The 13,105-nt window shown below is 43.5% G+C and overlaps 1 protein-coding gene across 8 annotated transcripts in view; it reads left to right on the plus strand.

Annotated features, from left to right (window-relative positions):
• The window catches only part of FOXP1 (forkhead box P1), a 364,335-nt gene that overhangs the window by 151,720 nt on the left and 199,510 nt on the right, over nucleotides 1-13,105 (plus strand). The window lies entirely within an intron of this gene.

Raw genomic sequence — 13,105 nt, forward strand, 5'->3', positions numbered from 1 at the left:
CTGATGTAAGCGCTGAGCAGTGGCTGCTGTTCGCTGTGATGTCAGTGTTCGTTAGTACTGTTCTCTTGACCTTGTTTGAATATAAAATGGTGATTTCATTTTAAACTTAGAATTTTACGGAGTGACTAAATGCATCAGAGTGAATTAGAGCTATTTTTATTTTTAATTTTATTAAAATGTACTTCAAGAGGGGAAAAATGTCCCTGTTCTCTTCTGTTTTAAATTAAAATAGATCTGAGGAAGATGTGGGGTTTTTTTTCAGTTCTTTGTTGCCAAAAATATCTATTTAGTGAGGATGAAATTCACGAAGTTCAAGAGAATAGTGCAGTCCTTGGCCATCCCCATGATATATGTAAGCTGTGTAATATATGCCTCTCTTCAAGATCTGAATATCACAGTTTTTGCTTGCTTGTTTGTTTTCTTAATGTTGGATCCCATGGAATATTAGATGCATTTCAGCTACTGAAGAAAGAGCAGATCCTGTAGTTTAAGATGGTGCCTCCTTGCCCAGCAGTGATGTTCCCCCTGTGGGTTTCTGTGAAGAAAGGAAACAGATTAAGTCCCAGGTGCATCAGACTGCCTCAGAATTTGCGGGATTCTTGTGGAGCCATGGTCGGTGTGTGGCCATGATGCTATGTGACCTGGGAAAATTAAGAATTTTGGTTGTGATAAATGCAAAACGCTACCTGTAGACCTCTTTTCAAACTGCAAAACAAAATTCACAACCTAAAAATAGATTTTTTTTCTCTGCATCCTTAAATGGTAGGACTTGGTTATGTGACAAGGTATGGATTTGTCCTGCTTTCGCTGCTATGTAGGGTGCTCTTTCCAACAGAAAGCTATTTGCTCCAGGGTCTGTCCATAATCTTGCAAAATGTTTCATAAAATAAAGCCATGAGTGATATGTGGTCTAAGAAACTGGATGTCAAATTTCAACTGGGTGAGAATTGAAACTGCCGAGATAATAAACCATGAGAATAGGAGATAGTAATGGAAATAGTGATAGAGTCCTAATTAGAGCCGTGCCACTGAAACAGGGAAGGTTAAGGGTTTGGTTGATTGAGTTTGAGCTCAATTGCTTGATAGCTTAATTTCAGGTGAAATCCCATCTTCGGAGTTAGCGGTTAAGCCACTCAGTGCAGCTACAGAGCAGGACTCTGTACTCCTTGAGGAGCGGCCGTGTGGCCCCGAGCGCCCCGAAACAGCGGCGAGCCTGGCCTCGGGCATGCGGAGCGGGATGCAGGACAGACCTGATAAATAGATTTTTATACTTGTGTTTTGTTTGCTTCTTTTTTTTTTCTTTTCTTCGTCTCCTGTCAACTCCAAAGAGCTCTGAACAGAGGCACAGACTGAATAGATACAGCAAGGGGCTTTGATGGTTAAACCTTCAGAATTAAGATGTTTACATTCTCCTTTATTTAGCACTGTTAGGCATAATGCCTAATTATATACCAGTTTTTCCTCAAAGTAAGAATTTGAATTGAAATGTTTGATTTGGGGAGAAGGGAGGGGAAATGTATTTTTACAGAATTATGGACAATAGTGTTAGTTTTCCAGGAGCATTCATTTGTTTAAATGTATGTAAAAGCATTTTCAATAATCAAACACCATTCAGCGAGCATTGTAAATCAAGGATAGCTTGCATGTTGAAAAATTGAAAAGTACAAAACATGCTACTAAAGTTGTACATTACCGATAACAAAAGACACATGCAGACTTTAAGATAGCAAAGATAGAATCCTTTAGAAAACCCTTAACAGGGGGAAAAATCAACACAAAGGATTTAGCAAAGTTACACTTAGTTTAAAATTCCAAATCTTAATGCTTGCCAGAGTTAAATGTTGATTAAATGCCGATAATAAAACAGAAGCTGCCTTCTGTAACTCAGCATTGGATGATGGTCAACAGATAAATCTGTGGGTCTGAGGTCTAACTTTGAGTGTGTGTGCGTACGTATATTTATATATATTTTCTCCCTTCCCTTCAAGTTAAGAGAAAGGTCAGAACGATATTTTTTTTTCTTAAGCTCAGTACAAAAATGGGTTGCACAATTTGTGTGGAAAACGAAGTGGTTTTGGCACCAAAAAATATTTTTTCACCTGGAATCTCCCCATTTTGTTCCATCAGGAAGAGACAGTGCTCAAACTGGGTTGGTGTGTTGCTGTGCCACATCTTTGCTGGCCTCTGCATGCATCTGCTCCTTTGTATTTGCATGATTCATTAACAGGAGGAGCTCCAGACAAAAGTTAAAACCCTGAAACAGAATTTAGAAGAGAAGTTTGTTAATAGTGTGTGCAGCTTCTCCCAGGTGCTCTTCTCACTGGTTGCTTTCCAGGAGATGTGCTGGTGAGGTCCTTACTTCTGTTTTCTGTACAGGCTGATGACAGTGATACTTGCACCTCAGGCAGTGGGAAGTTAGTAGGGATGATGTCTACTGAGTTTGGCACCTGGACTTTTCCTGCTTTTGACCTAATGGTCTTAAAGCATGTTGCGGCACAGAAACAGCCATTGCTCCACAAAGATGCAGTGTGTGGCTGTTCATAGGCCTTCTGAGTGTGTTGTAGTCAGAAGTACGTGACAGAGCAGACAACCTGCTGCTTTGAGATTTTCTCCTGTTTTCTCTGCAACAAGCCCAAATTACATACAGCCGTGCTAGAAGTATTTTGCCTCAGTGCTTATAACACAGCCAGTAGGAAGTAGGGATCTGGGAGGCCCTCCTCAATGTCTGCTGTGGGTGGAGTGTTGGTCATGTAGCTGAAGCTGTCAGTGTCTGTCAGGACACAACTAAGAATGGCTTCGTTTACTTTCTCATTGTTGTGAGAAGCTGAAATACCCATCTTGCTAAGACCTTTGAGTTACTCAAACTGAAGAGTAAACTCTGGTGCAAAGTCTTTCTGTAATCCGTAGTAATAGAAATTACAATATTACCTGCGTGTTCTGTGATAAGCACCCATAAAGGTTGTGTGTGGACCTTTGGCAACACAAACTTGTTTCAGGACCTTACCTTGTTTAATTAAAGGTTTATTCCAGAGATGGGTGAAGCTGTGAATTTTCTGAAGCAATTGGGTACAAAAGATTTAGAAAATAGATTAAGACATTTTGGAATAATTTAGAAGTATTTGAGCAAATCTCATTAACATGGACCAGTAGCATGCTGTATTGAAGACTTCAAAGATCTGTCAGAGGAGTTCTTTCTGTGCTATTGTCTGCCAGCATTAGCAATCTCAAGAGAACATCATTCTTTTGTTTGCTTTTGGCCCATTTAGCTTTTCTTCTCCTTAATGTTCCTTAATGTATTATAAATCTTCAAGTGGGCTGGTAGAAAAATACGTTTCTCAGCTTTGAGATAGTCAGTGGCAGGTTTTGATCCTCTTGTCTGATGCTTTTGGACCAAATCCTTCTGGTCTTGATGAAGAATGCTAGAACGAGCCAGATTTGTCCATAATTTTACATAATCTCGCAGTATTTCTTCCGTTTAACTTATGTAGGTGCTCAGTATGATCTTAAAAACGCCAGTACTGATTTGCATTACCTCATGCGTTCACAGTACCATTATTTGTTTCAAACCTGTGAAGATCTTGAAGCACAAGACTGAGTGGTTCATGTACACCTCCAGACTGTATCCCTGCAGTGTTGGGCAGGTGTTGAAGGTGTGTGGCCTGTGTCATTTGGGAAAGGAGTTGGCTGGACTGAGGAAGGAATTGTGAACGATGTGGTAGGAATGGCAGCGGTTGTGTTACTCCAGAGCCCAGGCGCGGGCTGCAGATCAGGTAGCCTGAGCTCGCGCTCTGTCACAACCACAAAAGCAGTGGCGATGGCAAGATCCAGCTCTAAACAACCTATTTCTGAGTTAAGGATTGTTTTAAAGCTTGCCCCTGTGCCAGGGGCTGGTGAGGGCCGTTCGCTGGGGCCGGTGGGCAGCACTGCGGCCTGCTCCTCAGCGCCTCAGCCAGAGCCTCCGGGAGGCCGCAGGCTGGAGAGCTGCCTCAGAACACTGCTGTGAAGGCGGTACATGTTTCTGCTTCACAAAATCCAGGGATGTGAGCAAATGACACCAGAAATAGATCCGTATTGCATATTTCATATTTTATTTGGTCATCTCTGAGGTCATTGCCTGTTGCCTTCCACCATGCCAGGAGCAGATCTTCCGGCACGCTTCACTTACGGTCCTGCAGCGGTAGCAGCGATATTTTACAGTGGCAGTGTTACAAGCCCAGTGATGTCAGTGGGCATTACAGGAGGCCACCCTTTTATTTGGTAGCTCATACTGAAGCCAAGGCATTTAAAAAAAAAAAAGAAGTTTTTGGCCCTGATTGCCTGCCCATATTTCTCATCGCAACGTATGAAAGCATTTTTCACTGCTGCTAATGGCAGGAACTTCAGACGCCACCTCCAAGATGTTTAATTGCTAAGTGTTTCTCGCAGTGCAATCTGTGAATTTTAATTTGGGGCTCTCCCACCTCTGCCGGCCATCTACTTTGCAGTATGTTTTGCGTAATACTGCTTAATTGCTCAAAAGGGTCATTTCTGACTCTGAGCTCACTGTTTATTTTTTTAGTAGGGTAGCACAAACATTTGGACATTTTGTAACTAAGACTCTGACGTCATTTCCATTGCAAACCATTAATATCAGTAGTTTATAATACGGCTTTTCAGAATACATTTTGTTGAAATATGATGATGTCTTATTTTGTTTAAGAAAAATAGAATTGTTTTCTCCTTTTTTTTTAAAAAAAAATTGAAGATAAATTGGTATCTTTTGAGTAATAGGTCAACTTTCTTCTCCTGCCGTACCCTTTTTGTTATTTTTAATAGCCCTTGTGTTTATCCGTATTAGCTGTAAGACAAGTGTTTCATTTAATTCTGTGACATGTTAAGGGTCAGTGGATCCCACTGATGGAAGGAAACGTCTGTGGAAGGGCACAGCATTTCCTGCTACTAGGGCACTTCCACCAATGGAACAGTGGGACACAGGCATGACATTACTAATTGTTTGTAAAGATCTTAGAAATAGAAAGTGCTACATTTAAAAGCCAACAGCAGCATAAATCAATAAAATAGGCAATGAGACCATTTCCTTTTTTCAGGGGAAGGGGGATTTTTTTAACCCCTTTTTAACTGGAAAGACATCATGCAGTTAATTTTACAGCTTGTGTTTGCTCTATTGCTGTCATCAGTCTTCCTTTAAATTTTATTCCAATAATAGGGGAAGATAATTTTTATTGGATTTTTTTTGTTTGTTTGTTTTTTTAAAGCTTTACTGAACACAATTGGAACATTGTTAAAAATGTTATTATTGGAAAACAGCTGAGGAGTGGTTTCTGAAGAAGCACAAATTCTTTTGCATCCTTATTCGTCTGAGGTCTGATGTCCAATGAGAAATAAAGTGTGCTTTTATTGTTTGTTTCCCTTTGTCTTAAGGAGGAATAGATGATTCCTTTTGGTGCTACTTGCTTATAGTATTCAAAGCTCTGAGCTCCGTTTTGGAGAATGTTGAAATAAACCCACAGGAGGTCTTGTAAAAGTTGTAAGAAATTGTAAGCATGTCTGCTGAGTCAATTATATGAGACAAATTGCCAGGGTAAGGCTGCAAGGTTCCAAACTTGTTATTTACTCTCTGCCGTCCTTAAAACAATTCATTTTTGCCTTTGATTTCACAGCAGATAAATACATGTTTTGGAGGAAAAAAATTATATTAATTAGACAAAATATTTTTTAAAATTTAAGGAAGTATCTGGATTTGTGTTGTTGTAGTTAAAAGCAGAATTTGGCCTATCCTTCTTCTGAAAGTTGGAAAACTGAAAAAATACAGTTTAAAAATGCAGACTTTGGCTTTTTAAAACTTCTTAATGAGACCTGAGTGCAGGAGGCAGTATGCCTTAGAACATTTGAATTTTAATGTTGAAGTTACTCTTTAAAAAACAAAAAACACAAATCCCAACTTGAATCTCTGAGAGCATTCACGATTTTTTGCTGAGTCCATTATCCCTGTAAGGAGTTCCAGAGAACTACTTAAAGAGTAGCATAGATCCCACGTCTATAGTGTGTCCTGGCTAGTTCCCTAAACTTCAGTGTAGTTAGCGGGTTGTATGTTGATGATATGCAGGCCAGCTGGAGCCATGGATAACTTGGTTTGGAACATATCCTGATCAACTGTAGTACTTTCTAGATACTTGATAAGGTCCACAAGTCCAGTAAGGGCCCTCTCCTCCTTTTCCAGTCTCGCCTTTTCCATCCCCATCAGCATGGAAAGCTCAGAGCAGAGCTGGGGCACTGGTTGGGTTTGACAGACCCGGCTCCTGCTGAGCTCAAGCCATGGCTCCCAGCCGGGCAGGATGCAGCAGCGTGGTGCATCCCCATATCATGCTCACCTCACCGCTTGGGGAGCCTGTCTTTGAAGCTGCCCTGGAAGGAGCTGCTGGAGGGGAATGCTTGTAGTGAATCTTAACGCTCTTCTTGCATCTGAGGGGTAGAGCTGTGTGTGTCTGTCCACCCTGGACATCTGATGGGCTGCCATAGGGGAGCAAACTGCCTGGCTGATCCATTGCTTGGGAATATTGGCAGTCGGTAGGATTTTGGTGAGGTGTTGATGCTGTTTGTCCCTGAGATTTAATCTGTTCTTTCCAAACTTCCTTCTGCTGTGTTCTCTCTCAGATAGCAGTGGCCATCTCAAGGTGCATGCAGCAAGGGGAGTGCTCGGGGCTTCCCACCAAACACCGTGTGCTGCACTACGGCTACGGGGGCACCTGTGCCAGGGAGAATGAGAGATTTTCCCATGGGAAGTAATCAGTAATTGAAGTGATAAAAGATGGATGTGATTGTGTCTGGCACCTCCTCATAGCTGAACTGGTGGTTGAGCTTTAGGTTCTGTTTCTATTCCAGAAGTGATTTCTGGTGGTATTGCCACGTGTGATTGTGGACCTTGGGAGAAGTGTTGAAAAACAGTTTCTTCTCCTTATTCTTGCCTCTGCCTCCTCCACACGAGCTGCAAGTGCCAAGGCTACAGGACTGCGAAGAGAGCTGCTCCATCATGAGTTCATGTACCATCAGCTCCCCTCTACCCTTCACTCAAGTCTCCTCTCCTGTCTGTCTTCACTCTTAGGAAGAGCACTGCTGCTATCAGCAGCATTACGGGACACGGGCAGAGGGCAGACCCCAAAACACCTCCCTGAGGGGCCCTGGCCTCTCCCTCCCTGCTGATCCCACTGCAGCTGTATCTGGCCAGGCACAAAGTCCCCCAGTGAATGGGACATTGCCCATCTGCTAAGAAGATCCACCCTAAAAGCGGAGGAGCATGGGGTTAGGGGGCTTCATGCTCACTTTCACTTAGGGCGATGGAGGGTGGGAGGAGGCTGTGTGGGAACCAGCGGGGTGCGGGAGGCAGCATCCACAGGACAAGAAGCTCTTTCCAAGAGAAGAGGAAAAAAGAGGTCTAGACAAGCTTTGTAGACATACGAGGAGACCTCCTTTTGAAAGCTATCTGTGTACAGTTATACCTGATAATTTCCCCAGATTTTCTCCCCTGTCATTGACATCCCGTCTGGTCACTGCCCATGAAGAGCGATCTGTGGCATCATCTGGGTAAGACCTTCATACGTCTCTGTGGGAGAAGTAGAGTTTATCATAGTTTTATATTGGGTTTCCCTCAGCATGTAACTGGATGCATTAATAGTGACATGATCCCGGTGTGACCTGGACTTTAATGGGTTTGAACTTGGAACTGTTCAAACATTAAGAAAAAGCCCTCGCTCCCTGCGTGTATTCAGCAGCTGCTTTTTATATGCAGAACCCTGAGCTGCAAAGGTTCAATGGCGGCGTATTTTCAACTTTCAGATGAAAAGGACTAAATAACTGCCAAAAACCGGGCTATTTCTCTCCTGATGCAGATGTGTGACTGCCAGGACACACATACATCAAAAAGACAACGTGCCTCTGAGCACTTTAAAACCTACTGCTTTGTTTTGTTTTGCTAGAGGCAAACAAAATGTCAACCCCCTCAGTCTTGGGAGAGGGTTTGTGCTGGTAACGTGTGCTTCTCTCAGGGCATGGGCCTGGGAGCCAGGATTTGGGGTTTGTTTCCCCACCTCTGCAGCTGAGTCACTTCGTGGCACGGGTACTGTTTATTCTGGACAAAGCTTTCTTATTTTTTCTTGACTTTTGTATGCTGCCAGCTGTGCATGATGTACCATCCAGAATATACTCTTTATCGTGTGTCAAACCTTAGCTCTGACAGCAAAGCTGTGAGTTGATTTTCCCATCTGCAGTGAGAGCCAGGTTTGTCCCTCACCCCCCTCAGAGGGACCTTGCAGGTGGGGTTTATCTGTCTGTTGTGTTTTCAAGTAGCTCCCAAAGGTACAAATTGTTCCTTTGTTAAAAAACAAACAAAACCCCTGCATGGCCTAATTTCTCCACAGCTTTAGAAAGTGTCCCCCATTTCTCTCCTGCCTGGCCACGAACCTAGGAAGGCTTCTTTACCAAGTTTCCACTTGAAAGCGATTCCATTTGCCAAGTTACCAGCTACCTAAAACCAGATGGCCGTCAGGGAAGGGCTAACACCAGCCTGGCTTTACCAGTACGTGCAGAGCTGCGCAGTCATGAAGGAGAAGTTAGTCACCTGCCATCGGGGCCATTTCCACGGAGCGATGATGGAGAGACCCGGAGTAAAGATGTCTCTTTGGAGAGCCACTGACAGATTTACTGACCACCAGTTCAGGCTGGATCACCGCTTCTTTTTAGTGTTCAGAGTTGCCATGCAGCTACTTTCCTTATTAAATTGTCAGATTAGGGCCAGGCAGGTGGTTGTGTTGTAATATGTGGGTGCTGTGTGGAAAAGCGAGCCTGCCTTGCCCTGCTCCCTGCTTCCAAAAGCCAGGGCAAACCTCTGCTTTGGGGTATCCAGCTTCAGAGAGTAATAAGGGCATTATGTTCCATGCGTAACACTTGTATTTTACTGGGGATGTAAATCTTTGGGCTATGGACCACTGCTTTGGTTCAGGTTTTTCTTTAAAACATTAATGAGCATTCTAGTTTCGGGAGAGAAAAAATTTACAAGTAATGATGACATTGTGTAAAAATGTAGCAGCTAATGCATATGTTCTGTTGGTTTGCGTTGTCTTACAGGAACATCATTTCTGCACATCACTATTAACAATGCAAACACCCTGAAATGCTAATAGCACTAGTAAGCTTTTAATTCCACGGAATTTATTGCTTGCTGTATTTCCATGAATTTATAACGCTTTGATTCTTAAGAGCCCCATTTAATCAGTTTTGCCTGGCACAGAACATAATAAACAACTTGCTGGTGCTAAAGTGCCACATGGGGGAGGCTGCTAACAAGAAAGTTAAATGCTTCTGCCACTAGCAGTTTCTTCGCTGTATTTTTCATGAGCTGTTAGTACCAGTAATGTACTTTGCTAGCTTTAGAGCAGTGGTTAAACACAGTGACAAACCAAACAGCACTCCAGTGCTGTAAACACCCAAAGCAATACCATTTTTGTTCAGAGCTCCAGTTAAAACCAGGCTCGAGGCTCGGTATTGTTTTATAGTGATCAGTGCTTTTTATAAAAGGCCTTCTTTTTCTTGATATCTCAGCGTAGGACTTTTAGGAATAAGTGGCGAATGGTATTGATCAAGAAAAACAGCATGTGGGGGGTGAAAGAGTCAAAATGTCTTAAAAAATAGTTCTTGTTTGTTTGTGCTGCTTGACCATAAAAGTATAAAAAGACTGTCTTGGTAGAAAAATACCAGGTTATCAAGTGCTTTAAAGCAGAAAATGTCATTTGAGTCTCAAAACTGCACCAACTTTATATAATTACCCTTTTAATTATCCCCAGTGGCCCATGAAATTTGTAAAATAGAGCATTAAGAGTTTGATTTACTTACATGTTGCACTTTAGTGTTACACTCTTAATGAATATTGTTTAGTACTAATGTCAAGCAGAGAGTGCCGAGTGCTAGGGAGAGGTGCGTGCTGCAGAGCTGGGTATTCAGGTGGGAATTGTGGAAACTCCACCTTGAATGAGGGGTATGCATGTGAGTAAAGCAGTGTGCTGTGATTTTCATTGCCTGAATGGAAACTGTATTGATTTTATCCTCTGCATGCAAAGTAGTTTACTGTATCTTCTTTATTCTGCCATGCCAGGGACGTGGCCGTTTTGAAGGCATTTGTTTGGTCCTGGAGAGCTTCCACGTGCCCCCGGTTTCTGTGTCAGCTTCCTCCTTGCTAGGGAGGGTAGTCGTGTCCTTCCTCCAAAGGACCAGAACGTGGAAGCAAGCTTTTTAATTTGCCCTTACGAGCTACCTGGTTTAGCCCAGGGTGATGGCAATAATGCTAATCAGCGTTTGATGGGGATTTTGTGGGGTATCCAAACAGCATTTATTGCCAAGAAATTGCTAGAATAAGCTTGGAGAAAATATAATGCGAAGCGTGGTCTTAAAATGCAGGTGAATTAAACAGGCATCTTCAAAGGTGAATGGAAGCATCAGTGAACGGTGATGGTAAAAACAAATAAAGCAGAGTCTGAAGGAGTAGCTAACAGGAGGCGATAGCTAGTGACCTCTAAATGGTTGGTACGAGTCTGAGCGAGGTGGAGACTCAGCGGGAAGTATTTGCATTTGAAAATGGTCATAAAATGCTTGCAGATGGTGGTGCGATCCTCAGGATCCATCCTCTGAAAAGCTGGGGACAGTCTGAGACCGTGGGTGAATGACTCTCAGAAGGACGAGGTGATTTCCTCTCACTTCACCTGCCACCGTTTCCTTCCAGGTTGGAATTCAGCAAGCGAGCTGCCAGGTAAGAGCAGCACACCAGTGCCGGCGTGGTAGGTTGAACAGTGCTACAACCACTTGGGCATCTCTCATACTGCACGTGATCAGATGCCTCCAAAGAGAGGGAGAAAAGCCTGAACTTTTACTTTCCTCCCCCAAACTTTGAGTTTTCCTGTACTGACTATCATAACGTTTGTAGTATGCCTCTTATCTAGATGTGCACCAATTTCATTATCCTGCTAAGCCAGGAGTTGGGCTCGATGATCCTTGCCAAGTCCCTTCCAACTCGGGATATTCAATAATGCTCTGAGCTCCTGAGGTCTTTCTGCACCTCCAGATTTCTCAGACCAGTTCATGTGGTGGTATCTTAATTTGTTTTTCCAGTTGGTGCATATCCCTGTACATTGATATTTCATTGATACGTAAGTATTGTAGTTGGAGGAGAGAAACAACAAAGATCTGTCATTTTCTAACTTCCACATAGTTTAAAAAAAAACAACAACAAAACTGTGGGTTCAAATCCTGGCTTACGTAAATGGCAAAAATATATTTAAATCCCAAAGGTGAAGGTTTTACACTACAAATTTTTCTTCAAGTAAACTGAAGTTGTAAGTTTGGTGTACAGCTAAAATTTGGAGAGGCAAAGTTGCTTTAATTGTTTGCGGAAGCACATTTCAGGAAATGGATTTCTGGAATTCTGAAATTTGAATTTATTTATATTTGAAAATATCTTGTTTAAAAAAAGCTCAAGGGAACAACCTACGAAGAGGCTAATTAAGCTTTTTTGTACAACGCTGAGCACAATGGGGCTCCTTTTTTGTTTGTCCCGAGGCCCTGCAATAATAAACAAAATGACTGCTAATAATTGGGAGGCTCCATTTGAAGTCGTGCTGACTGCAGGACGCGGGCAGTGTCAGTTTTCAGTAAGTGCATCAAGGCTGACCTTGAACTCGTGGCTGCTGATAAGGGCAGTGCAACAGCCCCGGCGTATCTGCGAGCGCGTCGCAGCGCTCAGCACTGCTGCCGTCTCTGCCAGCGCTTCTCCTCTCCTTGTCTCCTGCCCTTTCTGTGACCAAAGCCGGTGGCAGAGCACAGGGCTGCACCGTGCCGAGCCAGCACAGCCGTGCTGATTTCGGGAGGGGAGCATGGACAGATAAATTAGTTGTAACAGAAGTGGTTATTTCGGCTCCGCTCTATTCCAAGGGGTATGTTTTCTGTCTCCTCTACCACCGTGCACGGTGCATCACTCCTTTCCACTGCTGCACCTTCCTAGATGCGTGTGGTGTCGCATCACGCTGGCCGTAATGCACCAGGAGGTGGTGGAAGGCAGCGACTTTGTCTATTTTTTAGCTACTGCAAGGGTTGGAAGCTTGCCTGAAAGCCCAGTTGCGTGGCAGGAGATTACAAAACGTTTAGTTTCCAAATCTGATTTTTCCCTTGTGAATTTTGCTTGCTCGCTCAAAGACAAGATGCGTCTTGAACAGCCCCGGCTGAGGTGGTGCTAATAACCGTGTTGGAAAATGTCCTGTGGCTTGGAATAACAGCTGCTTGGGAGGAGGACGCTGCCTTAACAACCGTGCTCCTGGGTGCAGTGTTTCAGGAGCAGTCAGTGCGCTTCCAGCCCTCGCCCCATCGCGGTTCATGCTGGTAGGGGAGTGCTGGGGGCCGTGGTGGTCCCCGCCATGGCAGATGGTTGCAGCTCGCCACCACAGGGCTGGGGGTGAGGGATCCTCTCCGCGTTTTGTTTTGAGTCCGGACATCAAAACTTGGGCAGGAGTTTACAGCCCTTCTGGAGCCATCAAACTGCTCTTGTGATGGTTCTGAAGAACAAACAAACAAACACATAAATAACATTCCAGGGGAAGCAGAGAAAGGCCGGCCCCTGCCTGTTAACTCTGTGTTGTCCTTCCACAGCACTCACATCCCAGATGGGGACGTAAATGAGAATCTCACCGCAGAAGTAACTAAGAATAAGAGAAATTTCTGACAGGCGGTTTTACTCCTATCTAAAATTGGAAGCACGAAGTGGAAGGTTAATAAGAAGAGAACCTCTCAGCCTCGTGGTTAGACTAACATTTAGCCACCCAGCTGAGGAGGGATGAGGGAGCCGAGCCAAAACAATCACGGAGAGTCCAATCAGATCACTGTAGGCACTCTTGTTTTCAAAGTTGGTAGGAAATGGTTTTCTTAGAAAAAACGGAATTGATGTTCTTTTCTACTTTAGGAGCCAGTTTTCTGATCTCCAGTTCAGATGATGAACTTGTACTGGCCTTGGATTTTGCGTCTCTATTTCACGATTTTTCATGAATCGTAGTTTTTGCATGTGTTGGCACAT

This window comes from Aythya ferina, assembly GCF_964211825.1.
Source record: "Aythya ferina genome assembly, chromosome: 10".
Lineage (NCBI taxonomy): Eukaryota > Metazoa > Chordata > Aves > Anseriformes > Anatidae > Aythya > Aythya ferina.